The sequence below is a fragment of the Pipistrellus hanaki genome (assembly GCF_964339955.1).
Source record: "Pipistrellus hanaki genome assembly, chromosome: 8".
In the NCBI taxonomy this organism is placed as follows: Eukaryota; Metazoa; Chordata; class Mammalia; order Chiroptera; family Vespertilionidae; genus Pipistrellus; species Pipistrellus hanaki.
In genome coordinates, this window is record NC_140510.1 from 28,952,015 (window position 1) to 28,968,274 (window position 16,260).

At 39.8% G+C, this 16,260-nt stretch overlaps 1 protein-coding gene across 8 annotated transcripts in view; it reads left to right on the forward strand.

Moving 5' to 3' along the window:
* Positions 1–16,260, forward strand: part of LYPD6B (LY6/PLAUR domain containing 6B) — a 166,075-nt gene that overhangs the window by 137,297 nt on the left and 12,518 nt on the right. For 5 of the 8 annotated variants that reach the window (XM_084893056.1, XM_084893058.1, XM_084893057.1 and 2 more), the window contains one exon: positions 8,836–8,913. The exons of 2 other annotated variants lie outside the window; for them this stretch is intronic. The gene's annotated coding sequence lies outside the window, so the exon portion shown is untranslated. Of the gene's footprint in view, positions 1–2,287; positions 2,325–8,835; positions 8,914–16,260 lie in introns of those variants that run through there. One more of the 8 variants, XM_084893062.1, reaches the window with a different exon arrangement.

The following is a 16,260-nucleotide window of genomic DNA, read 5'->3' on the forward strand; positions in this document are numbered from 1 at the left end:
GCAGTGTTCTAGGCCAGACAGGCCTCCCACCCGCAAAGCCCGGAAAATATCCCTGATTAGAGCAATTAGAGCGACTCCCTGAGCCGGTTCAGAATTTGCTTAATCGCACTCACTTCACTGAACTATGGTTTTGGCTTCGGGGGTTTTAAGGAAAGAAAACAAAACAAAACAAAAAAAGCAAGTTTAGGGAAAGGAAGCAATTAGTGAGAGAGAGAATTCAAATTGATTCTCTTCTCTAGTCAGTTTGGAGTTGGCAGAATAGAAGGCAAATGACATCCATGACCAGGTATAAATGTAAGGAGGCTGATTTTGGAGGATGGGTCCTTTGAGCCTTGTTTGGATGAGAATCCCTAAGATCACAAAAGGAAGCAGCTGGTGAGTTTCGGAAACCTTTTTTGTGAAAGCACAGAATTTGAATAATGCACTAAATGAAGTGGAGTGCCTATATTTAAATATTTATGGACAAATGGCTGTTATTTCTTAGCCCGCTCTGCCATGGTCCCATGGCTTGATACAATTGCTTTTAAATGATCATTTTCTAGATACCAGAGAAGCATCAAACAGAAGGAGATGAGAATTGCAGCAAACCAAACAAAGAAAAAGCAGAGGAGTCGATTATAAACAAAAATACAGCTATCATAGCCAACTATATTTAAGGAGTTTGGAAAGCAGTGTAGTGCAGGAAGTAAGATGGATGAGTTTGGAACTGGACTGGAATTTAAATTCTATGTGTGATTTACTAGCTTTGTAGCCTTGGGTAAGTTACTCATCTTCTCTTGAAACCCTAATTCCTCATCTGTTTAGAGGGGATAATAATAGTACCACATTACCAGGGTGTGGTGAGAATTAAATGAATTATTGGTTTTAGGTGCCTGATACCCATAAGCTCTACAAGAGATCTGACACCCAGATCTTCAAGCTCAGGGACTTTTTTTTAGGGACTGAGACTATGGCAGTGAACAAAACGATGCCTGCTGCATGGTTTTTCCGTAAATGCTGGGTGAATGACTGAATGAATGAGGGTGTTTAGTCCAGTTTGAGTGTATAAATTGGATTATTTTATGAAATAAATTTAAAATGTTCATTTTAAATGAGATAAGGTATAGAGAAAGACATACAGGGTGAAAATTTTGAGTGTGGCAAAGGTATATTTTTCAAATAAGTAGCCAGGAAAATGTTAGTCCTCTAATTTCTCATCAGGGACACAGAGTTTGATGCTACTTGCTTCTCTGTGATCAAACGAATTGGGGGAGCATTTTTGTAACATTCTCTATGGCCTCCTCCTTTGCTCTCCTGAGCATAATGTTAAGAAGAGACACTGTAGGAGACAACAAGCACATCAACTATTGATTATAAACACTGTTTCCTGCCATTCCCTTCCATATCATGACAGCTTAATTTCCCCCTTGTGACAGAAAGTAGGGTCTCGGAGGTTCCAGGTCCCAAAGTCTAACTGCATCCCTGTCCTCCCATTTGTAAGCAGGTCCTACCGGGGTCTCTTCTAAATGCTCTTGTCAAACTGAGGGCTGTTGGCTCTGCCCTGCGCTTCGGGCAGGTCTCCCTCTGCTCCTGGTGATCCAAGCCCTGGCACCAAGAGCGGGGAAAGGGGTTGAAGTTCTCTGCTTAGCCCTAGCCCCAAGTCATTTATCAGACACAATGTGATGAGCAAAATGCTGCCATTGGAGGAAGATGAACAAATTTGCCAAGGAAAGGAATGCAGTTCTGGGACCTCCTAGCTACAGGATTATGTAAATCATTCAACAAAAGTGAAGTCAAAGTTATGAAGGTCAATTTCCATTTGTAACACAGCTAATTAGTCTAAGGAAAATGGTGATGGGATATTCTACAAACTCCCGGGAGGTAGCCTGGGAAGGCTGGTCCAAAGGGAGAGTTTTTACTGTGCCTCTAAGGTGTTACATGCAGGCAGCGAATAGTTCTTGGTTTGTATCTGATATTATTCTAAGTGCTTGAGACTTATTAACTCACTCACGTGAGGTCATTAATTTTTATTATTCCCTTTTTACAATGAGGAAACTGAGGCATAGAGAAGTTAAATAATTTGTTCAACATTTAATGCTTGATTCTACATGTAAGGAAGCTGAAGTGTGGGAAAATATAGAGCTTGTTCAGTCAGCTGACGAGCAGGAATTCCCCCCTCACTGTATGTGCATGAGGACCATTGCATCTTTTCCTTGGGAGCGGGTTCTAGCCTTTTTTTACAGATGAAGCCTTCCTGCCAGGGATTAGGGAGAGACGTTGCAGCTGCTGCCTCTTGAAAGCCTGTAATTTGGGATGTCAGGACCTCAAATGAAGTCCCAGGAGAGGTTGAGTTATTTCTCATATTCCAAAGAGCCTAACATATATTGCTTATTTAGGGACAATAAAACAATGTGGTTAATGAGTACATAAAAAGGATTCTTTTTTTTTGCATTTGTCAAAGATATATATGATGCTAATGTGCTAATGTAATAATGTAATTATTTTATGTGGGCCAGACACTTTTTATGGCAATTATGCATTCTTAATTTTTATAATAGGTATCTTCTACCTACAGTTTAAAATATTTTTTAATTTATTGATTTTAGAGAAAGAGAGAAAGACAAGGAGAGAGAGAGAGATTGAGATTTGTTGTTCTACTCATTTATACATTCACTAGAGGCCCAGTGCATGAAATTCATGCCTGAGTTGGGTCTCTAGCAGCTGCCAGCTGCCGCTGGGGCCTCCCTTCCTGTGGTTGGCCCACCAGCCTCAACCTTGGTTGAAATCTTGGTGGAACTCCAGGTCCAATGGACAATTTGCATATTAGGCTTTTATTATATAGGATTGGTTGCTTTTTGTAAAGGCTCTGATCAGCAGTGGAACCCACAACCTTAGCATATTGGAACAATGTTCTAACCAACTGAGCTACCTGGCCAGGGCTATGTATCCTTCAGATAAATCCTTATAAACATGGAATCTGGGATTTGGACTGAGGGCAAGGTAGAGATGAACCTTGAAGATGAAAAATTTAGCACTTATCAGTGTTTCCCAAAGTGTGGTACATGTACCCCCAGGGGTACGGGAAGAGTTTGGTGGGGGTACGAGTTGCACCGGAGTTTGGTGGGGATATGCACTGCACCATGCTTAGCTGCACCTAATTCTACATTCTCATGAGTACGAGGGGTACTCAGCGTTACAAAAATTATAGAAGGGGTACACATTTGTCAAAAGTTTGGGAAACACTGATAGAGTGATGTGTTGGTTATGGTCAACAATTACAATATACTCAAATGGATATAACACTGGTTTTGAGAAACGCTGTTTAACATATAACAAATTGCTGTGTGTATTTGAGTATTTCTGGACTTTATATTTTGTTCCATTTGTCTATTTATATGCTAGTATTATAATGTTTTCATGACTGGAGCTTTAATATCTATCAGGACTAGTCATTCCCAAATGCAATAGTAAGTCATCTGCTCCAACTCATGCTATATTAAAATGGCAGTTGATGAGAATTTATAATCCAGCCCCTATTTCAGTGGTAGGCCTGTTGACTTAGAAATATCAACAAGGAATGGAAGCTGAAAGTGTGAAAGTGAATGTGGTTCCTACGGAAAGTAATAATAATAACACACACAATAGGAAAATAAATAGTAATATAAAAACCTGAGACCCAAGGAAGGTCCTAATATAGGAGGTCAGGGGAGGAAGAGAAACCAGCAAAGGAAAAAGGACCTGGTTGTGGTGAGTGAAGGCTGCTTCTTCCTTGGAAACAGCCAGTCCTAGTTCTCTTTGGCAAAGTCAGAAAGGCCAACGGTAGAAGGTTGCAGCATTTGCTGTGTGCATGCCATGGGAACTCACGATCTGAGATGTGGGAAGTATGTTGAGGAGGCTGTGTGTCATGCTGCTCTGGGCAGTTCGCAGGCCAGGACAGGCAGTAACCATGCACACCGAGGCTGCCCATGCACTGGCTTGTGTCTCTGAAGATGTGAGCGTCAACCTCACCACGTGTTTCCCAGAAAGGTAGATGGATATCCATTATTCTCATCCCTCTTTCCAGAAGACAGCACTAAATCTAAATCTTTACTGGGGAGATGACTTCTATCTACCACAAGTGATTGCGGGAAAGACATCTAAAGTGTTTAGCAGGGGCAAATCACAATACCTTTTCCCCCCTCTGAAATGCACAGTCCTGCTGGACTCAGTCTAACCTTCACAGACCAGAGAATGATGCTCAGAGCCTGGATTCCGGAGTGGGTGGAGTGGCTGAACCCGGTTTACTGCGTTATGACCTCATTCCCTGGCAGACACCCTTAATAACCTTTGGCACGGCCTGTAACCTGCTCATCCCCAATTTCCTCCTCACAACCTGCAGGGAGCTCCCTGCACTTACTTCACAGGGATGTGGGGAAGATTCATTAGTTTCAGATGGGAAAGTTCTTTGAAGATGAGTCATATGGTGTAGTGAGTGTGGTCATGTGAGGCGGCACAGCCACAAATTGGGTAAATGTCTGCTGCCCAAACCCAGGCACCAAAGGGTCAATGGAAATTGTTCCGCCTCAGAGTCAGGGGAATGGACGTTGCAAACTAAATGAATGGGTGAAGTCAACCTCATTTAAGCATTTATTCAAAGATCACTTACCGAGTGTCTCTGCTGTACAAATGGTATCAGGGGGTTAACGAGGAGCGACATGCCCCGAGGAGCAGGCTCTCTGAGCTGCTGAAGAGGAAGGTGATAGCCCTGGATTGTGATCCATGGGCTGGATGTCATCTTTGCTGTCGGCCATGTGAGCGGGGCGGCAGTTACAGTGAGCCCACATCCTGGCTTACCCTGAGCAAGACGGATGTCGGGTCATGGCGCTGCCACCCTTTCCAAATCCCCGAGCCAGCCTTCCCTAGGTGCTGTCAGAAAAGAAAAACTTTATGCCCCCAAAAAGGACTAGAAAGGAGAATTTGGCCACTTTGACTTCTGCTGCATGCCATAGTTTTAAAAAGTACACTCACAGTGTGCTTTATGTTAAGCACAAGGTAAAAGGGACCGTTTTAGGCATTATCACAGAACACTTTCTCTGCCAATAAGGAATTTTATGGTCTGGAAATTGGTATAGAATATGGATGAGATCTCAATGTACATTTCGAGCTGAACTTTTTTTTTTTTTTTTTTCTCCTTTCAGGTGTCCTTGAGTGAGGGGTGCAGGGAGTTGGAAGGGGAGGAGGAGGGAAGAAAATTGATTAAGAAAGATGAGTCCGCGTAACCTTAGAAGGTGAAGTAAAGGGCTTCTCTGGGCAAGCAAGGCTACTAAGAACATTATCCCCGTAGGAGGGGCAGGACTGCAGAAGATGAGAGGTAACCAGAGAGCAAGCAGAGGGCAGTGCAGGAAATGTGTCATGTCAAAACTGTATTGTTTCATGAAGTACAAGATTCTAGGAGGGAGATTATAGGGCAAAGCACCATTGCATTAGTATGAGATCCCATATTCGTGATATTACGTATTAATAGTCAATAATATCAATTCATTTTTCAGTGAATATGTTATGGTTGAATAAACTCATATCTCTGTGCTTAGAAGTGATAAGAGGGTACAGTCTTAAATTATACTAAAGCTTCCGTAGGCATTGGTCTTATATTTATAGCTCTGTATTTTTTTGTTCTTAGCTCTTTTATTGAAGTTCAATAATCTTACACACACACACACCCCCCCCCCTACTTATTTAATTTTGTTCTTTAATGATTGGAACAGAAAAAGGTGATTTTTGGTGGGTTTGTGATATTGTCACTTGATTATAAAATATTCCATAGCTAATTTTATCTTGCAGTTAATATAGTCATTTCCTGATGCTTCCATTCTTACCCTGATCAGTTTATAGCATAAATCCACTTGTTGATTTCCTGTAAACCTAGCAGTGACACTTGCTCTTTCACTTTCCCAGTCCGGAGGTTCTGCTGATTCATGTCATCTGGTCCTGTGATAACCTGCCATGACAAGGCCCAACACTTCGGAGCAGGAGTTCTCTTCCCGGTACCTTTTTCAGACTGGATTCAAGGCTCAGGGTCCTGGCAGGAGCCAGGTGGCATATTCAGACTAGTTGAGATAATTAGTGAAGGGCTGTCTACAATAGTGTGGGCTAGATTTATGGAAACAGAATCTAGCCTACACTATTTCTAGCCTATAGGCCTACAGGACAAGGGGAGAAAATGGTCACCAGAAGGCAGGAGATGGTAGCTGTGGGGCAGAAGGAAGGGATGGCAGTTTGGCAGGGAGTGAGTCAGAGGAATGAATATCCCAGGCTCACTCTCTCCACCCTCCAATCTGCCAGTTACTGCCAAACCAAACCAGAAGCCAGTGGAAAAGGGAAATCTGTGAGTGGTCTCCATAGCTTGGCTTCCCGGTACACAGAGCAGGGTGGAGAGAGATGGAGGTGGATATTGAGGGGCAAAGGGTGAAAGCCCAGTAGAGTTCACTTCCCCTTCATCTGATAGGATAGTTTGGGGAGATCTTCCAGTTGTTATACATGTAAGGCTCATGTAGTGTGTGTTGAACAACATGTGAGAGTGTAGGCCATTGTTGGGCAGACCTTATGTTGCTGAAAATGGAGTTTTCACACTCCATATAATTAACCTACAGACTCAATGAACAATCAAAATGGAAATGTGAATGCTGTTGGTAGTAAAGATGAAAAATATTTTTCCTAAGATTATTTTTATTGGCAATGCCTGTGAAAGTGTGAGGCCTTCAGAGACTTTCAGCTCATCTCCAAGCAAGGACTGGAGCTTTCTGTGCCCATCCCAGTGCTAAGCAAGGAAGGGTAGTCTTATGTCTCAAAAAAACCTCAAGGTTTTTTTCAGGGTAGAAACCAGCCCACGGGCTAGAGTAGACATAGAAAAGTTTAATGAATGAAAAATATTAGAACTGTTACTTCAAAGAGTGGGAAGTATGAGGGTAATGACTCATGAGAGCCTATTGCTTTTTAAAGCCAACTTTATAACAACTGTGTAATATTTATAACTACTTACAGATAAATAATATGGATCAGAAAGCAGATAAAAGAGAATGCTTTACTGAGGCCTAAAAATTGTTCTCACATATATTCTAGGGGAGTTTTTTTAAAATTGGTCTTCAGAGGAATGTATATCCTTCTCTCATATATATTCAGACAATCATACAATTTGAGAGCTGATTATATATATATATATATATATATATATATATATATATATATATATATATATATAAATTACATACCTGCAATATCTTTTTAAAATATATTTTATTGATTTTTAAATATATTTTATTGATTTTTTACAGAGAGGAAGAGAGAGGGATAGAGAGTTAGAAACATCGATGAGAGAGAATCATCGATCAGCTGCCTCTTGCACACCCCCTACTGGGGATGTGCCCACAACCAAGGTACATGCCCTTGACTGGAATTGAACTTGGGTCCTTTCAGTCCGCAGGCTGACGCTCTATCCACTGAGCGAATCCGGTTTTGGCATACCTGCAATATCTTAATGATATTGTTAGGTATGTAATGATAGGGGTAGGTATGTAATGATATTGGTAGGTATAGTTAGTTTTCTGTTATTTTATTTTTTAAATTAAATGTATTGGGATGACATTGGTTAACATGATCATATAGTTTTCAGGTGTAGATTTCTATGCTACAAGATATGTATATCACACTGTGTGCCCACTGCCCAAAATCAAATTTTCTCCTGTCACCATATATTAGGGATTGAGTCAATAATTTGATAATAAAAACATCAGTGGGTAGGGTGCTGTCATTCATTCTCCTTTAAGTTCTACCACAACTCTCTGCAAAATAGATATATAATACTTCTATTTTACTGATAGGGAAACTGAGTCTCAGAGGGATTGCTAGAAGTAGATGTAACAAGTGACAGAGTCAGAATTCACACCCAGGCCTGTGTGCCCCCAAAGGCCATTCCTCCCCTATTAGACCAGGCATTTATACTATTTTTAACTTTGTGGGATTGTGAAACATTGCTTAAATGTTGTTCTTCATGTTGCAATTCAAAACTACTTAATGTACATACTTTTTCAGTTTCCCCTGGGAATATAAAATTATGCACATTATATCTTTGTATATGTACATTTCCTTCTCCTCCAAGTGGTAATAGTGACAGTCTATGCTTCAAGTGACTTTGTTATATATGCAGAATGCAGAAATTTTTTATTAGGACTGCTTTAATAAGCTTGTCAGCTTCCAGAGAGTTCTTTGAATAATCTGGTCTGCCTGTTGTGACTTTGTGAAAGTCAGCACACTGTTCTTTCACTGTAGCCTATAATTTACGGTTGATTTTTAAATGCCCTCCTCTTTCAGAATGATACCCACGAACTTGTTCTTTACTTGTATAATATATTTTTAGATTCAGAATCAAGAATGAAGTGGAGCTAGTGGAGGCTCTATAAACAATGGTCAGTGACATAAAACCCTACGACAGGAGAAAGATGACAGGACAGAAGCACAGTAACAATTCTGCATCTGTAAGCTCCCCCAATTGAAAGATAATCATGTGAGTGCTAAAAGCAGCTGAATGATTAGTAATGCAGTCTCTTAAACAGCGTTCTAGGGACAATTTACAACTTGACACATAGAGCTTAAGCAATTCATTCAATAAAATACATGTGTGTATAGGCAGATATACACATACAAATGTGTATGCTGATATGCATATAATATATACACACATATACACACATATACATACATGTATACACACATATATAACCTGATGAACTTATCACCTAAGATTCCTGCATTGGTGCAGACAGTGCCGTATTAAAAAGTATATAGAAAGAAAAACATTTGTATTTATTGTCATTTTTCTAGGTCAGTGGAGACTAAAGGAAGTCAAAAGTGCTACACATTATCTACACACCTAGTGACCCTGAAAACTAATCATCTCAGGTGAGTTCCATGTGCCATGTACTAGAGCAGTGTTTCCCAACCTTCTCTCATGATGAGAATCACCCGGTGGAGTTGTTAAAACACAGATTCCTGAATCCCAACTAAGAAGTGCTAAACTAGAGTTTTTGGGAACATATAGGTAAAATTGTATACTTAACTAGTGCTCTAACACAGATGTTATATACAGAGCACTAAGTTAGGTATGCAATTTTACCTATATGTTCCCAAAAATTCTAGTTTAGCACTTCTTAGTTGGGATTCAGGAATCTGTGTTTTAACAACTCCACCGGGTGATTCTCATCATGAGAGAAGGTTGGGAAACACTGTACTAGAGAATGCATGCTGGGAGAAATACACTCCTTCATCAACAAATATTGGGTAATGGGTCCTTAGCCAGCTGTTGGACATTTCAGTCTAAATTTTTATTCTGAGAGTTTCGATTGGTTATTAAAAGAAATGGGTTCAGTAAAGCAGGCAAGGATATGGGACATAAACACACTGCCTTTCATGCCCTGTCTCTACCACTCTGTGCATGTCCGCACAGTTCCGCCAGCGGAGTTTATTAGCAGCACCAAACACTGTGCCTGCGGCTGTCCCGCAGGATTCTGTCCTGTGATTAGAGCTTCCTCTCAAATTTAAAAACCCCTCTTCCACGGAGAAGAAAATCATATCTCTCATTTGCCTGCCTGGCAACAGAACTATCGCTATTAAGTTTCCTTTTAAAATGGTGCTGTTGGCTTTTTATAAGGAGTGGCCAAATGAAGGATAAAAGAGCCTTCAAATCACGTTTCAGGCTCTCTCCATATGTTGTTTGGTGCTCTCTCACTGATAACACACAGGCCCATTAATTTGAGAGCTAAGTGACTGAAGAGTTTCCTTTTACTAAATGATGAGAATATGTGTCCCAGGTGTGTCTCCCTGTCCGCTAGGAAGTCCAGAGCGGCGGGTAAGACAGCAGAGGACCACTGTTCATAGAAGGGGCTGGGGAGTTGACTCTCATCGCATCCAGTTTTTTTTTTTTTTACCCCATATGTTGGGAGCCTTAAATGACTTGGCATAAGCCTCCTATAAATCATGTATGGAGCAAACTAGGTAAAAGTTATTCCACTTAGTGAAGGATGCTCTCAAATTTATTCAATTAATACAGATTTCTACCATTTGTCCAAATAGTTCAATAAAACTTCACGTGCCAATCTTGATTCTTTTAAAGAGGAGTCCAGTTTTTGTGTGTGTGTGTGTGTTTTTTTTTAAAGGAGTCCAGTTTCCATTTCCTACATATCTAAGCTTTTCATCTTGTTCCTGTGGAGTTCGTATCATGTTAGTCCTTTGGTTTCATGAAAGCCTTCTAAAATAGATGTAAAATCATATCGATATCTTTGACAAAAATAGAGCTGAATAGGTATTACTTTGAAAGTGTCTTTTAGCTTTTTCTTGAATTTGAATCACACTTAAAAATATATCTTTAAAATTGATTAGATTGCCGAAACCGGTTTGGCTCAGTGGATAGAGCGTCTGGCCTGTGGACTGGAGGGTCCCGGGTTCGATTCCAGTTAAGGGCATGTACCTTGGGTGCAGGCACATCCCCAGTGGGGGGTGTGCAGTAGGCAGCTGATCAATGATTCTCTCTCATCAATGTTTCTAACTCTCTATCCCTCTCTCTTCCTCTCTGTAAAAAATCAATAAAATATATTTTAAAAAATGATTAGATTATTTCTAATATTACACAATGATGAACCCTGTATTAATTTATGATTAGATTTAAAGTCAATTTGCATAATGAAGTTATTTGAGCATTAGCACTGTTTTGGATTTTATCTTTTATCAAATTGCACATAGGAGGAAAACATCTACCTTTAACACTGCAAAGTGTACAGGTGTATGTTTAGAAATTAGATACTCATTTCTGTGAGGTTTTGATCCTGTTGCTTGAATTTTTTTAAAGCTTGTATTCTTTAAATCAGTGTAGCAGGAATATGAAACATTATGAGAATGCTATTACATTTATGAGTTTTATGGCATAACTGGAACTCTTAATTATTATCCTTTCATAAAAAATCAGAATATTAGTCATCAGTTCCCATTTGGTTGCAATAGAGAGAACTTCTGAATCCTCTTAAGAAATGAGTGTGTAGAATTTGACACTGTTTACCTGATTTGGTCCAGGTAGTATGGAATGGAGTTGCACAATCATCTCCCTTGATCTGATTTTTGTTCTCTGCTAATGATATCTGAAGAAGTGGGGAGAGAGGGAAGGTTAGGGGAGCAGGCACTTAACATTTGAACACCATCTCAGAAAAAATGCTTTATGTATGTAATTGGACTCAATCCCCACAATGACTTAGAAAAATTACTTATAGAGCTCTGAGTCTCACTTCTTTTATAGGAAAATGGGGACAATACCTCTTAACTCTATCACCTGAATAGTAGATGTAGAACTGGAATTTTTTCTGTGCCTATTGTTTTCCTCCCCTCTAAGATGATTGCATTAACTAACTCTTGGCAGTCATATCTAACCAGTGGTTCACATTGACTTTCTAACTCCAATAATGGATGAGAGCAGAAAGATTGTGTTTCTGTTATACACTGTTATCTACAAAGTGCTTAGCACGGTGCCTGGTATAACTGCATGCTATAATAGTGGATAAGCTCTAAGGGGAAGTTGCATCATGATTCTATTTTCCCCATTGAATTTTGTTGTTCAAATACATGGGACTCTGGAGATTTTTTATTTTCAGAGGAAAGTGATGGGTTGAGCATAAACTAAATTTCTGTCTCACGTTTTTCTTTAAGCACATATAAATCCTAGATTAAATATCTTTAAAATGAAAGAAATTCAAATTTAAACTTAGGGGAAAAAGAACTCTTCATGTACCAGAAACAGAGAGAGAACCTATCAAAGAGTGTAGGAGCTGAGCTGTTAGGAGCTGGGCTCTCACTGTCCAGGCAAGGTTAGAAACGGAGACCTCAGCTAGAGTAAAGGAGCTAGAACAGTCTCAACACAAGTCTCCTCAACACACTTCCTGAAATTAATGGGAAGCAGACTGTCTTCATTGGCCAACCTCTTCTATCAGCCAGAAATAAGTAGATCATCCTTAAGGTGGATGGTAAGGTTTTCCGGTAAATTTCTCCTTGTGAGAGGAGTGTTTTCATCTATTTCACTCTGATTAAAATATCAGCACTCATTTTTAATGTCCTCTTTGCTTTCTATTCTCTTTACAAAGGAAGCCAGGCCTATTAAAGTTTGTCATGAACGTGTCTCACAGAAGGATCAGTGATGCTTGCAGGAAGGTGTGAATGTGAATGTTGATAGGCATGCTGACCTTAGTAGAGCTGCTTTCCTTAAATTATCTATTTCATTTATTTTATTGGCAGTTGAAGTTGGCCTTGTGCTTGCGGACTCATTTTTAGCCATGTGCAAGAAATGCCAGTGTTTACTTCCTCTGTTTTGTCTCTTCTTTTTGAACTCTCCTGAGTCCATATTTCTTCATTATCTTGGACACCTTGTCAGCTCCTTACTGCCCACAACTATTCTTACTTGTTAAGAAAGGTGCTTCTGCAGGCTGGGAGTAGCTCAGTGGTTGAGCATCAACCTATGAACCAGGAGATTATGGTTCAATTCCCAGTCAGGGCACAAGCCTAGGTTGCAGGCTCAATCCCTAGTGGGGGTGGGGGTGGGGGCGTGCAAGAGGCAGCTGATTGATGAGTCTCATCATTGATGTTTCTCTCTATGTTTCTCTCTCTCTCTCTCTCTCTCTTCTCTCTCTCTCTCTCTCTCTCTCTCTCTCTCTCTCTCTCTCTCTTTCTCTCTCTCTCTCTTTCTCTCTCCCTCTCTCTCTTCTTCTCCCTCCCTCTCCCTCTCCCTTCCTCTCTGAACTAAATTATATATATGTATTTAATATATATATAAAGAAAGGTGCTCCTTATAAGTCAAAGCTAATGATGTTGGTTCTTCCCAAAAAGTATTTATTTATTTTTTTTAATTTTTTTATTTTTAAAAAATATATTTTATTGATATTTCACAGAGAGGAGGAAGGGAGAGAGATAGAGAGCTAGAAACGTCAATGAGAGAGAAACATCGACCAGCTGCCTCTTGCACACCCCCTACCGGGGATGTGCCCGCAACCAACATACATGCCCTGACCGGAATCGAACCTGGGACCTTTCAGTCCGCAGACCGACGCTCTACCACTGAGCCAAACCGGCTTCGGCCCAAAAAGTATTTATTGAGAACCAGTTTCTGTGTATGTATAATGATAATTGTGATTAATGAAAGCCAAACTCATTAAGCCAAAAGAAAAATGATGTAAGTCATTCCCCCCCCTCTCCCCCCCCCCAAAAAAAAATTATAATGTCAAGGATGCCACATGGAAGTGTAAAATGCCACAATGGAGATTAGATGGTTACCTTGGCTCCAACCTGGGAAATAGTTGCTTGTCTTGACCAAATGCCATATAGGTCTTTTACTCAGGCACTCGTGGGTGAAAGGCTCACGTGGGGTTTCCTACATTTACAAATCTGGCTACTTGCCATTTTTTGGAGTGCCTGAGAGTTGCCCATCCCTGGTGTAGCCCTACAGAAATCCCTTCCCTCTCTTGGTAAGAAAAGCACAGTGAATTCTAATTAACATGGTTTCCAAAGAGAGGGCTCATAAAATAAATGGAAGACCAGGCCTACTACCTGGAAAAGGTGGAGAACAATAAGGAGCTCTGCCTGGGAGGAATGTTTTGAGTTTGAGGCGTGTGGACCTGACACCTCATATATATATGCAACTTTCTTAGTGTCAAATATGAACACATCTAAATTGCAGGAAGCAGAATCATAATGGCTGTATTCTGAAACAGCAAGCAGCTGTTTTTAACCATCATGTGGGTCTCAGATTCCTTTGAGGACATGTGTATAGACACACAATTTTGCCAATAATCTTAAGAAGCTCATAGGTCACCCCTCTCTACGTGAAGAACTCTGCTCTCTGACAGAGTCGGAGAAGATACCAGAATGCTTTAGTCTAACGTGTGTCAAAGATTTCTTTTCTCTTCTGGAGAAAAATACAAGCTCTATTGTAACCTTGTTCTGCAACAAAGACTGCAGTGAGAGCCTGCTCAGCAGTTTCAGCAGATAATTTTTAGTTTAGAGTCTCCGTGAAATGATTCTAAATGTAAAACAACTTTTAAATACCATAGTTAGTCATTTGCTTTTTCATGATCCTAATGTCTTTCGGTTGTAAAAATAAAACAGTCATGTTAACCCAAACCTATACACTGAAAAATGGATAGAGACAGATATAGGTGCTTGGACCGGGGTGGGGTTGGGGACCAGAAGTGGTAACAGACTATAATAGCATGCTCTGGGAAATGAAACATTTTTATTTAGTGCTTTCCTTATCCTACAGGTAAAACCTCTGCAGTGGGAGAGAATTTTGATAGAAAAAGGCTATGTTGTTTTAGTTAAAAATGGAAATGAAAATACATCTAGTCTATACAGAAGCAACATTCTCCTAAGAGTAGTAGGTTGACTGAGTTATGTGGAAATGTTTGGAGGGCCTGCGTGCTAGGATTTTTGTGCATATGGCTTCTAAACCTCTCTTTCCTCAGTTGTATAAGGTTGATGACAACCTATTCCTTCCAATTTTGAAGAATAAACAAAAAAAGCAACTCTAACTCTTGATTTTGTTGTCAATGCAGTAGTTTTTAAGTTGTCCATTGTCCATTCATTTTTTTCATTCAGAGAAATTTTGTGGTTTTTCTGAATTCTATATTCCTCTATTCTCATTATTATAGGAGTTTGGGACCAACCGCTCTACAGAGAGGAAGCATTCTTGCTTTTCAAAGCAAGATAGTCTAAAATTAAGCCATGTATTGGCTTTGCCAGATCTGAAATTTTCACCATGGCCTGGAAGTGCCCGACTCCTCCACTCCCTGACTTGTCTGTCCGTTCCCCTTCTCAGCATGCGCCAGTCACACTGGCTGCTTCCTAAATCACCCCCTACAAGGTGCACTTCTTCTCGTCTTAGGACCTTGGTTTCTATCCCCTTGATTTTTTTGCTTGGACAGTTTCTTCTCATCATTTAATTAGCATGTAATGTCACCCAGCAGAGACATACTGGCCTCACCATATATCAAAATAGCTCCTTCTATTCACTAATGTACCTCCTTACATATTTTCTTCATAGACTTTATGGCTATCTGAAATTATGCTTTTTTATCATATTTATTTCCTGTTTTCTCTCTCTAAAATGCAGACTGTATGAGAGCAATGACCTTGTTGGGGATCCAGTGAATAAAAGTGTTTTCTGAAAAAACAATGATGTGAGAGCAAAACATACTTTTTTTTCTGACTTGTGATTTCAAATGGTGTGGGGATTTTTTCATAGTACTAAATGTTTACTTAATAAGAATTATAAAAATGCTGAGCACATAGATAATTTAGTTCAAGTGCTTTACATGTGTTAACTGATTTTATTTCTATAACCCTATGGGGTAGGTATTATTATTACTTTCATTTTATAGATGTAGAAATGGTGGTACAGGGAGATTAAGGAACTTGCTTGAGACTACATAGATAGTAGGCTTGGAAGCAGGTCTTTGAGCCAGTGCTCTTTACCACCTAGAAGTGCTTGATACATTCAGCTTTAATATGTGCCCAGCACTTGACCAAGTGCTTCATCCACATGATGTCATTCTGTCCTCGCTTCTACACTAATGTTTTGTCCTCACTTCTTCATTGAGGTAGGTCCTGTCGTTATGCCTTTTCTACAGGTGGAGAAGCTGAGGCTTGGAGAGCTTAAGCAACTTGCCCAAGGCCCCATAGTTGCTTAGTGATGTAAAAGGGAATTGAATGTAGACAAAGTGAAATCAATGATCTTAGATGATTGTAGGCATCATCTCAAAATTATAAAAACACTTTGGATTACTCTTGGAACACAGTTATTTTGAAATTTGTGAAGGATATATTAGCCCTCCTCCTTGACTCAAAGGGTCTTCCATTACTTGGGGATATGCATTACTTGGCCACAGATTCATAATAAATACAGAATAGTCCCACTCAGAGAGATAAACAGGAGAAGCAAAATTTGTATCAATACAATCCTTGTCTGTAGGGTATAAAATAATTGGCTACATGTATGTTTCTTCAGAAAGAGCATAAGAATGGGTTTTAGAAATCTAATAATTATGAAAGGTCAATTTTATTTTCTAAAATGAACCAGGATAGAATTATGTATATGTTTATATGTCCTAGGTCCAATTCTTTACTGAGCTGAAATGTGGTATACAAAGTTTAGCACTACTATTTTGTGAAACTTACCAGTTTTGTTTTTTCAGCCCTGAATACTTCCTTGGAATGAGATCA